General features: G+C 47.6%; 1 non-coding gene across 1 annotated transcript; it reads left to right on the top strand.

Moving 5' to 3' along the window:
- Positions 1–10,503: 10,503 nt before the first annotated feature.
- Positions 10,504–10,576, top strand: TRNAK-UUU (transfer RNA lysine (anticodon UUU)). Its single transcript has one exon. It is a non-coding gene; the product is annotated as a tRNA-Lys (tRNA).
- Positions 10,577–14,283: the final 3,707 nt, after the last annotated feature.

Here is a 14,283-nt window from a genome sequence, read left to right as displayed (position 1 = left end):
ATAAAAAGCGTTTGACTCCTACCATAATAGGTGGCAATATGACCCCCTAAATCAAGCATATCCACACAGGCTTGAATTAATTTCATTAAACTGGCTTAAATTCATACCCTGAGTTAAACCAAAGCAACATGCCAGGTAATTAGCGTGTGAATGAGGTTAACATGAAGCACCAAAAAACCTCAACTAGCTTTTGCTCCAAGTAAAAAAAAATGTGCTGCTAAGTGCTCATTCCAAGCTGTTCCCTATTGCAGTGCACTCTTCAACAGCATATTAATTACTTAAAAACAAGATAAAATGCCCAAGTTGGATAATGGAATGGGGGCAATGGAGTATTTCTGGTATCTTTATGGAACCACCAGCACATAGCATGATGTTTATCATACAGCATATGACAGTGTCCTATTAATTATGAAAGGACAACGAACAGCTAGTTTCTGGGATGAAACGCCCACCCAACCAAGTAGTACTTGCCCATTCTAAGGGCTCATTTTCATACATCTGGTTCAAGTTAGCTGCATCTTTGAGACGTGGTGGAATGCAGGATTTTACAATACTTTCCTGCTAGAGAGTCAAGTGTAGCAAGATGGATTGGGAAATGGAAATTGTCCCACAGGAAGCATCAACATTTTCATATTACTTCTTGCAGTTCCAAATAAGAACACGAAGACAAAATCTCAGAAAAATCAGGGAACAAAAAACATTCCAAAAACTATGTACCAGAGATGCTGACACAAAAATGCTGACAATTCAGATGTAAATGAAACTGTGCACGAAACAGCAAAACAGTATGTTTTTTGTTTCCTAATGTTTAAAAAAAACACAAAGTTATTTGTTTCAAAATGCTGTGGGAACCACACAGTCTTTAGCCTTTTTAGCTTTAATTCTCCTAAGCAGCAAAAAGAATTTTTTTAGCCAAATTAAGATATCTTGTTGTAACTATTTTATATTATTTAGCATATAACCGTTTTATATTATCTTTGTATAAAGCATATATTTTATATTATTTTCTCCTTTTTGTATAACTGCCGTGTGGCACTTTCACATTTATGTAACCTTGAGGCCTGTGCTGTTAACCAGAGCAAGTGCCTGGTACCGCTTTTTATTGCCTTGCAGTTTTACTGTTAGTCTAAACAAGTGCCTGGTACTATGCTCTGCTGGCAGTAGGCCCCACACCTGTACTCTATAAATTTTACCTCTTATCTAAAAAGTGTCAGTATTGCAGAAACGAAACTTGTGTAGAAAATCTGCCTAATAACTATTATGTAAAAGAAAATTATCCTATCTCTGTATGTTTAGCCTATATTATAGTTAGTGTCATAGAGGCAGTCCAATGAACATCTATAAAAGAGGCAAAAAAGCAGGAAGCAGCAGAGATGACAACTGGAAAACTCTGTGGGCTCGATCACCCCACAGACCGGTTCTCAGCCTCCCCTCCTGGGCGTATCCCAGCGAAGACAAAGGCCTCGGAAATCCGACAACTGACAACGATTCACCGTGTTACAGTATTGCATTGTATTTCCCATTCATGAGCCGTTGACCAGTTCTGGGACTTAAGGAGCCAGCAGCCGCACCTAGCTTTGGACTAGCTCCACTGCTGGAACGCGAGGGCTGGCTCTGGAACCTCGTGAACCAACGGACACCCTATAGAATATCCCATTCATGAGCTGTTGACCAGTTCTGGGACTACGGAGCCGGCAGCTGCTGGCTCTGGAACCCTGTGAACCAACAGACCCCCTTTATATCCAGCATACTGTAACTAAAGAAACATCGGAGACTCCACTTCTCGACTGCCTCTCATCATAGCTTAGACAGCATACCTACGCTCACTATATTTATATCTACTGCATCTTCGTTCCAACCGGCCTCCCCTCTTACTCGTAAGAGGGTGAGGCCAGGTAAGTAAATAAAATCTTTTTATTTTACTCTATATCTACCCTGTAATAACTTTTATTACTAACATTCCATCTCAATGAGCCGTTGACCAGTTCTGGGACTTAAAGAGCCGGCAGCCGCACCTAGCTTTGGACTAGCTCCACTGTTGAAACGCAAGGGCTGGCTCTGGAACCTCGTGAACCAATGGACACCCTATAGATTAAGAGACACTAACAACTTACTCTAAGTCGTCTGCTTGTGCCAACTCGGTGAACCTCGAGGGCGGCTAAAAAGCTACCTCAATTCCACCCCACAAGCCGCGCGCTCGCACAACTCCACAAAGCCCGCAGCTCCCCTAAGCGGTGCCGGAACCGCTAGCCCAGCATTTCGCCACACTTGTCTTGGCAAATACTCTTAGTAAAACATAGGCATAGCTATGCCTAGATCATCCCTGGCCAATACCCATCCCACCTTTTCTTGAACGCTGCCAATGATGGAATTGCACAACTTCCCAAGGCACTCTATTCCACTGCCTCACTAAAGAAGTTTTCTGTAATATCCAATCTAAACTGACTTTGCTGCAACTTCAAACTATTGGTCAGGCCTTCCTTCTCTTCTGTGTATATATGGCACATGTATATACATACAAGGCCTAAATACTTAGGTGAGAAAGCAAAGCAGTTCTATGTAAAATCTGGCAGTGTCTCCCTGCAGCGGCTATTGACTTGACAAAAGACAGTGGGTTGGCTTGAAAAACTACCAAGGAACAGGAAGGAGAGTGCCAGAAGGACAGATTCTTTTGGAAGAACACTCAGTGGTGCAACCTGCAGCTGCAGGTGATGGTACAGCTGTACTGCATTTGTGGTGCAAGCAATCATCCTCCCTTTGGAGAGAAATAAAGCAGATAGAAAAGACTGGTGCTGTCAGGAGGAAAAGGACCATGTGTTATTTAGGTGTCTCCTTGTTTGAAGAGAGCAGGTACCTAGTCATATCAGTCTTGCTCAGCATGAGGATGAAAATAAATGGGATTTTGCCTCCAAGGCTTGGTTTACCTCACAAAGTTTTCCTGTCATAAATACGCTGGCTTGAAGTGTGAACAATATAAGGCCCCTATCTTATCCTACACTGACATAGCCGGGATGGAAAATTCCAGATATGAACACAACAATGCCAACAGCAGAGATCCAGTTGTCTTAGTTTGTGTCTTGTGAGGAGCTGGTGTAGCCACACTAGTACTAAAACACCTGGTCCTCACCTAAGTCATGCCTACCCTACCATGGAGGAGGGTGCAGCTGTTGAGGAGTTCGTGACCCCTTGCGGAGCTGTTCCTAAAGACACAGAGTCGCTGTCTGTCTCAAAATTTATTCAGCATGCTGGGCACCCTGAGCAAACTCAGAGGCCCCGAATAAAACTGTTAGAGGCGATTTACAGTTTACAGACAAGACGCATGCTCAGGTGGGAATTTTCCACTGTGGATATCAGGTCAGTATGGGAAAACTCTTTAATTATTTCAAAACTGGTTTTTGGCTACATGTTTGTTTTGAAATGGTAACTAATAGGGAGGAAACTTACTTCAGACTTCAAAGTGAATAGGATTCGGTCATTGCAGAGTCTTATCAGCCTGTCCTTGGAGGCTGAGTCTGCTGTAGAAGTTTAACTGCTACACTATTATTTACGATCTTGTTAGTAAGATTTCTACAATTCCCCTCTTTGATCCTGGCCTTCAAAGGCCGGGATCACTTTCTACTATATTTTGCATATATTGTTCATTGATTGTTGGATTTCTGCAGCCGAAGGGGAGGTACACGATGAGGTTTCGTTGGGGTAAACACTGCAGGTTTCATGTGTGTGTGATGGATCCACGAATTCCTTTTGGCGATTTTGATTGCTGAGTGGGTGGTTAGTAGGACTTGGTATGGTCCTTCCCACGTTGGCTCTAGGCAACTTTTCCGTCGTGGAACACGGACCCACACGTAGTCACTGGGACTGAAGGGGTGTATCTTGCAATCAAAGGGTGCAGGTTGCTGAACGGTAGCACGGCGCTGTAAAGAAGTAAGCTGCTTCTGCAAAGAAATCACATAATGGGTTAAATTCTCATCCCCCGCTAGCAATCCTGTATTTGGAGGAAGGAAACCACAGGTAACGGGGGGTGGATGACCAAACAAAAGCTCATAGGAAGATATCTTAACGTCAGCTATAGGCGCGTTTCGCATAGCAAACAGTGCAAGGGGTAATGCCTCGGGCCACTTAAGCTGAGTTTCCAAACACACTTTGCCTAGAAGGGTTTTTAGAGTCCGATTTGCCTTTTCCACCCCTCCAGATGATTAAGGCTGATAAGGGGTGTGAAGCTGCCTAGTGATTCCCAACCGTGTGTAAATTGTTTGTAAGACCTGGGAGGTGAAGTGACCTCCTTGATCTGAGGCAATGACTTGAGGTATGCCAAACCGCGGAATAATGTCCTTTAGAAGTACATGAGTGATTTGCTGATGAGAGGCATGGGTGGCAGGAAACGCCTCCACCCAATGGGTGAGCTGGTCTCGCACTACTAAGGCATATCTGTATCTTCGGCACCGGGGAAGTTCGATGAAGTCTATTTGCAGTCTCTCAAATGGTTGATATGCCCAAGGTCGGCCCCCAGGTGGGGCTTTTCTCTCTGGGCCAGAGTTGAACGCTGGGCAAGTGGAGCAGATGCTGGTCACTTGTTTAGCCACTGCATGGATCCCAGGGGTAAACCAAACTCGGAGAATGGTTTTAGCTATGGCAGTTGCCTCATAATGACCTTGCCCATGGACTATTTGGCACAGGGGCCGCTGTAATGTTTTAGGCAAGATGGGGCGGTCATCGCTAGTGTTCCACAGTCTATCTTTTGAATAAGCCCCATTGAGATGTTTCCAGTCTTCTTCTTCTCTTTTGCATGCTTGCTCATATCCTTTCAAGGCTCTGGGTGTCTCCCACACAGGAGCAAGGGCATTGAGACGTATGGGTGGCTGAGCAGCAGCTTTGGCAGCAGCATCCGCCCGCTCATTTCCTTTAGCCTCAGGCGTGCTCCCGCCGGTGTGTGCAGCGACATGTATTACGACTATCTGTCTGGGTTTCTGGGTGGCTTCCAGGAGCTCAGAAACCTGAGCGGAGTTTGTAATCTTTGCTCCGGAAGAAGTAATGAAGCCTCACTGTTTCCATAATTGCCCGGTGGAGTGGCAAATTCCAAACACATACCGACTGTCAGTGTATATGTTTAAAGTCATCCCGGTTGCCAGTTCACATGCACAAGTTAAAGCAATCAGTTCAGCTGCTTGTGCACTCAGCCAGGGAGATAAGGGCTTTGCTTCAACGATGTTGAAGTCAGTGATGACCGCATACCCAGTCCGACGAACTCCAGCTTCTATGTAGGAGGACCCATCCACATAGAAGACTAAGTCAGGATTGTTCAGGGGCACATCAGTGAGGTCATCTTGGGGCTTTTCTATCATACGAACGACAGTGCAGCAGTCATGATGTGGCTCTCCATCCTCGGGATGAGGCAAAAGCGAGGCCGGGTTGAGGCTAGTACAGCGTGAGATGCGCACTTTTTCGGCAGCTAGCAGAGTCACTTCATACCAGGCTAAATGCTGGTGAGAGAAGGCTTGAGTCTTTTCTTTAGTCATTAGGGCTTCAACTTCATGAGGAACCCTGACTTCGAGGGAGTACCCCATGACTAGCTCTTTCAATCGCTCAACAAGCAGTGCTGCCGCTGCAACAGCGTGCAGACAGCTGACTACTCCTTTTTCCACTGGATCTAAAGTGGCAGAGTAATAAGCGATTGGGCATAACTGAGGTCCCAGTTTCTGGGTTAGGACTCCTGAAGCTACTCCCCATCTCTCGTGGACAAACAACACAAACGGCTTCTCGTAGTTGGGGAGTCCTAGAGCAGGGGCTTGTGATAGCTGGTGTTTAATTTGTTGAAAAGCATGCTCTAACTCGGGGGTCCATTGAACCACTTCAGGTTCTCCCTTCTGAGTGGTCTCTACCAGAGGCTTAACCATCTCTCCGTAAGCAGGGATCCACCGCCAGCAAAATCCAGCCACTCCTAAAAAGGCTCGCATATGCCTCTTAGTGGTGGGCTTTGGCAAGTTTTTTATAGCCTTTACCCTTTCATCAGACAATTCCCGCAGTCCCTCTGAGATCACATGCCCCAGGTATGTAACCTTCTTTTGGCAATATTGTAATTTTCCTAGGGATACTTTATGTCCTCTTTCAGCTAATCCTCCTAATAGTCTTAAAGTGTCCATCTGGCAGCTTACCTGAGTCCGTGATGTTAGTAGTAGGTCATCTACGTACTGTACAAGCACTGTATCCAAGGTAAGTATGATACCTTGTAAGTCTCTCGTCAGGATTTGGCTGAAGATAGTAGAACTCTCGGTGTATCCTTGGGGAAGTCGTGTCCAGGTTAAATGTTGTTTTCTCTTCCAAGTGAAGGCAAAAAGGTTTTGAGACTGGGCTGCAACTGGGTTTGAAAAGAAGGCAGCACACAAATCAATTACTGTGAATCGAGTGGCCCACCACGGGATGGAGGTAACAATAGTGGCAGGGTTAGGAACTACGGCAGCTCTGGGAATCACATAATCATTTATAGCACATAAGTCTTGCATAAAACGATAAACAGGCTTGCCATCCTTTCCTAATTTAGGTTTCCTGACTGGTAACACGGGGGTATTGCAAGGAGACTGACACTCCACTAAAATCCCTTTCCTGATGTATTCATCTATAAGGGGCTGCAAACCTTCTTCTGCTTCTTTATTCAGTGGGTACTGAGGCACGCAAGGCAGGACTCCCCCCTTGGTTTGAATAACAACCGGAGGGGCAGACTTCAGCAGTCCTACATCGGTGGCCTCCCAGCCCCACAATGTGGCTGGCAATCATTGTAGTTCCACTGGTAAATTTCTCTTTTCCCCCCCGCGAGGCCAATGCCCCAGCAAAATAAGGCAGTTTGTCAATTGGTAATTCTAAAGTTATTCCCTCCAGACTACAGCGTAGAGTGGCCCTCAGCTTACACAGTAAGTCCCGTCCTAATAAATTCATAGGAGCATGGGCAGACAACAAAAAGGAGTGTTCACACGACAAGGGTCCCACTTGGACTCGAGTAGGGGCACTTCTGCTAGTTTTGAACAATTCCCCCCCACTCCCATCACATTCTCAGTTCCTTCCTCAATTAGACCTGCACATTCAGGAGTTGTAGATAACATAGACATAGTAGCGCCGGTGTCAATTAAACAATCATATCGTTGTTCTCCTACCTGAATTGAGGCAACAGGGTCGCTCTTATTGCAGGGCAGACTGGGTGAGGGTGGTCAGTCAGGTCACTGAGTCCTTCTTTCCTGTGAGTAGTTTTTGACACCGGCTCCTCTCGTCACTGGTCCGGAGGGGGGCCCTGTTCTGAGATGGCTCCGATGTTCATCCCCTTCCTCTGGGGACACTCTCGTTTGAAGTGTCCAGGTTGTTTACAGTAGTAACATACTTTGCTGGCCCTTTGAACTGTGGACCACCCCTCGCCCTGGTTTCTCTGACCTAATCCCCTTTGTTGAAACCCTCCCTGGCCCCTTCCCCTGTTCCATCCTCTTCCTGACATGCTGTGCACAGTTCCCTCAACCATTGCAGCTACTAGCATAAAATCTTCCTTTCTCTCCTTCTTTCTTTCCCTCTCCTTTCTCCCATCAAACACATAGCTTGCTATGTTTCTTATCTCTAACATACTCTTTCCTTCCCACCCTGGAGTATACCTGCAGAAATGCTCCTTGATATCGGGAGCACTCTGGTTTACAAAGGCTGATACCAGCGAAGGCACATGCCCTGGTTTATCTACATCAAGATGAAGGTATGTCTTGGCTGCCTCACACAAACGGGTAAAGAAGGCATCCGGATGCTCCTCGGGTCCCTGTTTGCATGCATGGAATTTCCCCCAATTCACAGGCCTTTTACTCGCTTCATCAAAGCCTGCTAGTAAATCATTCCCTCAGGGATGCCCTTCCCCCGGGGGTGTTGTAATCCCCATTAGGTTCATTAGAAGGCCAAGGATCTCTGTTTGCTGCTGAGGCAACAGCCCTGGCACAGTCTAAAACTTTAGCCCACTCATCTGGGGTCAGCAGGGCATCCATGAGTTCCTGCATGTCTGACCAAGAAGGGTCATAAGTATGGACTATGTGCCGAATAGTCCGTCCTACTTCATCAGGTTTTTCCCGAAAAGAGGGGGTTTGTTGTTGCAAAATGAGGAGGTCCCCTCAGGTGAAAGGCACATGAATTAGAGTAGGGCGAACCTGGAAGCTGCCCCCGCCATCCACAAATGGGACTGGGTAGGTTCGCAAAGGAGCCTGAACCACCGCATTCGGGTGTTCCTTCCCCTGGCTGGGTGGAAATGCCTCCCCCACAGGACCCCGGCTCCGGGTCCAGACCAAAGAAAAGCCTCTGGAGGCAGGGAGCCCGGAGCTCGGAGCCGGCGCTGACGCCATGGGAGCTGCAGCGCCCTCATCAGGGGGCAGGGGTTGACCGGGGACAGGGAGAGCAGGGTAGAGAGGCTCAGGGTCGTCTTCAGACTCCACAGAGACTGAAATTGGAGGATCATAAGGAGGTGGAGTGGTAGAGTAAAGAACCAGTTGGGGGGCTTTTTCGGCCAATTCAGCCCGCCGGTACCAATAATCCATCTGTTGAGGTTTTAAAGCTACTAATTCCATTCGAAGGAATGCCAAACGAGACCAATCAAATGAGCCAAATTTCGGCCACTGTTTATCCGGAGCACCTTGTTGAGTTAAGACAGGCCACTCCTGTGTACGTGCTTCCTGCCCATGCCAGACTGTACCGGCAGATTCCCTTCTCCCCAAACCTGGAGAAGCCTCCCTAAAGGAGATCCCGGTGGGACGTTTGAAGCCAATTGTCCCATCCTCCCGAGACTTAAGCACTCTGGTCTATAAATTCTTGGGAACAGCTACCCCTCACGGCGGGCCCCACTTACCCGACGCCCGGACCGAGCCCTCCGAATGGTGACAAACTCACCTATGCCAGCTGGGAGGGTTGGTCCGAATGACGAGCAGCCAGGTCAGCACACAAGGGGTCCCATCTGGGTTGCCAAATTGTTGAGGAGTTCGTGACCCCTTGCAGAGCTGTTCCCAAAGACACAGAGTCGCTGTCAGTCTCAAAATTTATTCAGCATGCTGGGCACCCTGAGCAAGCTCAGAGGCCCCAAATAAAACTGTTAGAGGCGATTTATAGTTTACAGACAAGATGCACGCGCAGGTGGGAATTTTCCACTGTGAAAGAAAACAAGGTATCAGGTCAGTGTGAGAAAACTCTTAATTGTTTCAAAACTGGTTTTTGGCTGCATGTTTGTTTTGAAATGGTAACTAATAGGGAGGAAACTTACTTCAGACTTCAAAGTGAATAGGATTCGGTCATTGCAGAGTCTTATCAGCCTTTCCTTGGAGGCTGAGTCTGCTGTAGAAGTTTAACTGCTACACTATTATTTACGATCTTGTTAGTAAAATTTCTACACAGCTATGCAGAGGTGGCCCCAGTGGGTGAGGGAGAAGATATTCCATATCTGGGTGGACATTTCCCAGTCTTAGTAAAATTAGAAGAGTGAACTAATGAGAACCTAGTGAGGCCATCTCTTAGTGACCACCATCATATGCAATCCTGTTCCTGTTAAGGCAACAAAGCCAGCCACTGGCAGTTGTTGAGTAACCATTACATCATTGCTGATTTCTGTTGTGATGATTTTGGGTCTATCTGGGTTCTGTTTCACTCTCCCCTCCCCATCACTAACTTTCACCACCCTTGTCTTCCCAAACAACCCACACTACTACTATGTCAGGGCATAGAATCATAGAATCATAGAAGTCGGGTCGGAAGGGACCTTGTAGATCTCCAAGTCCGACCCCCCACCTGGGAAGGAGAAAAACTGGACTCAAATGAGTCCAGCCAAGTAGGCATCAAGCCTCCTCTTAAAGACCCCCAGAATAGGAGCCAGCACCACTTCCCTTGGAAGTTGGTTCCAGATCCTAGCCGCCCTGACTGTGAAGTAGTTCTTGCGGATGTCTAATCTAAACCTACTCTCCAATAATTTGTGTCCATTATTCCTTGTTATGCCGGGGGGGCTAGGGGAAACAGTGTCACTCCCAAACCCTTCTGGTCCCCCCTAGTGAGTTTATAAACAGTCACCAGCTCCCCCCTCAGCCTTCTCTTGTGAAGGCTGAACAGGTTCAGGTCTCACAGTCTCTCATTGTAGGGCCTGCCCTGTTGTCCCTGGATCATGCGGGTGGCCCTCCTCTGGACCCTCTCCATGTTGTCCACATCCCTCCTGAAGTGGGACACACAGAACTGGATGCAATACTCCAGCTGTGGCCTGACCAGTGCCACACAGAGAGGGAGGATCACCTCCCTGGCTCTACTTGAGATGCATCTGCGGATGCACAACAAGGTCCGGTTAGCCCTGCCAACTGTGACCTCGCATTGTTGGTCCATGTTCATCTTGGGAGTCAATAATGACTCCAAGATCCCTTTCTGCCTCCATGCTCTCAAGAAGGGAGTTTCCCATTCTCTAAGTGTACTGCTGGTTTCTACTGCCCAAGTGTAGTACACTGGCACACAATTTATTCCTAAAGAGCCTGGATAGCTCAGTTGGTAGAGCATCAGACTTTTAATCTGAGGGTCCAGGGTTCAAGTCCTTGTTCAGGCAGTTGGTTTTATTAGGACCTGGTGACAGTCTATAAACTCACTGGGGGGGAACCAAAGGGTCAGGGCCCCCTGGCATAACAAGGAATAACAACCACAAGTTTTTGGAGAGTAGGTTTAGATTAGACATCCATAAGAACTACTTCACTGTCAGGGTGGCTAGGGTCTGGAACCAGCTTCCAAGGGAAGTGGTGCTGGCTCCTACCCTGGGGGTCTTTAAGAGGAGGCTTGATGCCTACCTGGCTGGAGTCATTTGAGCCCAGTTTTTTCTCCTGCCCAGGCGGGGGGGTCCGACTTAAAGATCCCTTCCAACCCAACTTCTATGATTCTACAATTCTATGACAGACAAGCTACACACAGCTTGGAAAGGTTCTCCTGTCATCCTGGACAAGCTGGACAATGTGACCTATGTAGCGGCCAGGAGTGGGAAAAAGCCTAAGACAGTTCATATGAACATGCTTAAACCATACTTTAATAGAAGTGATGTGGTATTCTGGATTTCCTCAGTAGAAGGATCACCTGAGGATCCAGATGAGCCAGTCATGTATGGTGACTGGGATGGAGAGGCAGGAATAGAGGAACTCTGCCTACTGGACCATCTGCCCTTCCAGGACAAGGACAAACTGCTCACAGCACTTGAAGACTTTGAGACAGTGCTCTCTAACAAACCAGGTAAAACGAACCAGGCAGTACTTTCTATAGACATGGGAAGCCATAGCTTTATCCAATCCAGACCTTACCCAGTTAATGAGAAGGTGAGGCAAGAAATTAAGCGAGACTTCACAGAGATGAAAGGTTTAGGGGTAATCCAGCCTTCAGTGAGTCCCTGGGCCAGCCTAGTGGTATTTTTCTGGAATCAGGATGGGTCCATCCAGTTCTGTGTGGACTACTGGAAGCTGAATGCAATTACCACCCCTGAAGCTTACCCTACGCCCAGGACGGACTCTTTACTTGATCACCTGGGCCCAGCCAAGGTTCTCTCTACTCTCGATCTATCCAAAGGATTCGGGCAAATGGCACTGGATCTGGATGCCATAGCCAAGTCTGCCTTTACCACGCCTGTGGTACTGTATGAGTTTACAGTTTTATCTTTTCGTATGTACAACTCTCCCGCATCTTTTCAAAGACTGATTAATAACCTGTTACAAGGATGTGAGCAGTTTGCCATGGCTTACATCAATGACATCACCATCTTCATTCAGGACTTTGAATCACACTTGATTCATCTGACCACGGTGTTAGGCAAGATCAAGCAAGCTGGTCTTACTGTAAAAGCCAAAAAGTGGGCACTATCTGGCTACCAATATTTGGGACATCATGTGGGTGGAGATCATATTGCTCCCTTGTGGGAAAAGATCAAGGCCATTAGAGACTGGCCACCTCCACAAACCAAGAAGGAAGTCAGAGTCTTCCTTGGCCTGGCTGGATATTACAGGAAGATTTGGAGCAATGGCAGCTTCCCCACATGAGCTGACCGAGAAGGGAAGCCCTGATCCAGTGGTCTGGAAGCAGGGGTGCCAGGAAGCATTTGACACCCTAAAGGCTGCCCTGATCAAAAAACCAATTCTGAAGTCACCAGTCCATGATAAACCCTTCTACGTAGCCAGTGATGCCTCCAACTCAAGACTAGGAGCTGTACTCTTACAAGAGCACCAAGAGCCACGGCACCCCATGGTGTACCTAAGCCAGAACTTAATCCCTCAGCAGCGGAACCTGTCATCTATCGAGAAGGAGTGTTTGGCAATCATCTGGGCACTGAACAAGCTGAGGCCCTATTTGTGGGGGCAGCAGTTCACCGTCCTATCGGACCATGCCCCACTGCAATGGTTGCAGACAAAGCAAAACACCAATGCCAAGCTTCAACGATGGGCCTGGAAGCTTCAGGAGTTCAACTTCACTGTCAAACACATCAAGGGAAGTCAGAATGTGATGGCAGATGGCCTGTCACGAAAGAACTCTAGGTAGTGGGTCAGATGGCCTCAGGCCCACCTGAGAGAGCTCTGGCATGGGAGCTCCCCGACATGTTTTCATGTTCTATGTGTATTATTGTTATGATTAGTCTTATATGTTGTGTAATCTCTCTTTAGGTGTGAAAGGTGACCCTTTCAAACAAAACACGCTCGTACCCATAGCTCTGTAAAGCCATGTGCCCAAGCTTTTAAAGGAGTGGGGGGAAGTGTGGCAGAAGGCCACCTCTGTTTCTCCCCAAAAGCTCTGCTCTGTGACAATTTGACTAAGATGGGCTCTACAGAGGGTACACACCTTACCCTATATCTTTAGGTAACCTGAGCTGGATATGTTCCTGAGGGAGGGGGGAAACCTGCTCCCTCTGCCTATGTGACTGGCATCACATATCTGCGTGAGGGGCTTGGGCTCCCTGGGGAGCTAGGAACTGCCAGTCTGCCCAGCAACTAGTGATGCATTTCAAATTGGTTGGCTGACAGCCAACAGGTGCTGGTCTCCATTGGACCAGGTAAATGAAGTCATAAGGACTATATAAGTTAAGGATTGCCCAGGAGAAGGGGGAAGCAGCCATGAGGAAGACTCAGAGAGAGAGAAGAGCTGGACCACCTAAAACTTGCTCTCTCTTTCTCTCTCAAAACTCATGATCAAGGAACTGCCTGCCTTCAGAGGGAAACTCCACCTGTCTCTGGATAATACTTGTGAATAAGCTACCTGAGATCTAACTAGATATATAACTTGCAGTAATTCAGATGATCAAAGGCTACCCAGCCATGCCAGTTTGCTCTATGGGATTTCTCTGATATTGCTCTACCCTGTACCCTATTCCAACCCTACCCCTTGTAACCAATAAAATTCTCCTGTGTACCTAGCATGGGAGATTTATTGAGACTAGGGCTATATTATGCCTTGGGGTCCCCTTGGTTCAGCTGACTAAGGGAGACCACTACTTGTGCTTCTGACTGAGGGAAGCATCCCAAGTTCTTGAAGTGAATCAAGTACCCTCGAGGGCTACTAGGCCTGTGTTTCCCAGGGTATGCAGAGCCAGAATCAAGCTCAGCCCTGGATGGTGGCAGTGATACCCCCAGGCTAGCAGTAGTGTGCTCCAGGAAGGGGGCTGGCCAGATGTGAGGTGCCCCCAGGGAGGCACTCAGACCTGGAAGGTGGGGCGCAGTGAGGTGGGTGGCTCAATGCAGGAGCACTCCCTACTGGCCCGTCACACGCCCTAACCACTGACCTTTGCCACCCAAAGTGCCTTCCCTTGCCCCCAGAAGTTCTCCTTTCAGCAAGAGGTTTTGTCATCTCAGAACCAGAAAAATACCAAATTATATTCTAAAAAAGGAAACATCCACAGCATTCATTAATTTTATTTTTTTTAAAATATTTTGTCTGGATTTACATGATTGTATAGTGTACATAGAGGTGATTGCACAACAGCTTAAAATGAAGCCTTACTCTTGTATACCATGGGGTTGAGTATAGGTTTGTGGGGGGCTGTGGGTGTGTGGGTATCTGGGGTGTGGGTGGGTATGCGGTTTGTGGGGGTCTGTGTATGGGGGGAGGGAGGCTGGGGTGTGAGAGGAGGTGTGGGTGTGAGGATTTGCATGTATGGTAGTGCAACAGGGGTGTGGGTGCATGTGTATGGTAGGGTATGAGTGTGGGACACCCTATGAACACACACACACACACACACACACACACTGCCCCTGCCTGCACACATACACACACTCTGCCCCGTCTGCACATGTG

The sequence above is a fragment of the Crocodylus siamensis genome, chromosome 5, assembly GCF_052110815.1.
Source record: "Crocodylus siamensis isolate JL-2025a chromosome 5, ASM5211081v1, whole genome shotgun sequence".
NCBI classification, from domain to species: domain Eukaryota; kingdom Metazoa; phylum Chordata; order Crocodylia; family Crocodylidae; genus Crocodylus; species Crocodylus siamensis.
The sequence above is the reverse complement of the archived record's forward strand: the minus strand, read 5'-3'. Positions and strand labels throughout refer to the sequence as shown.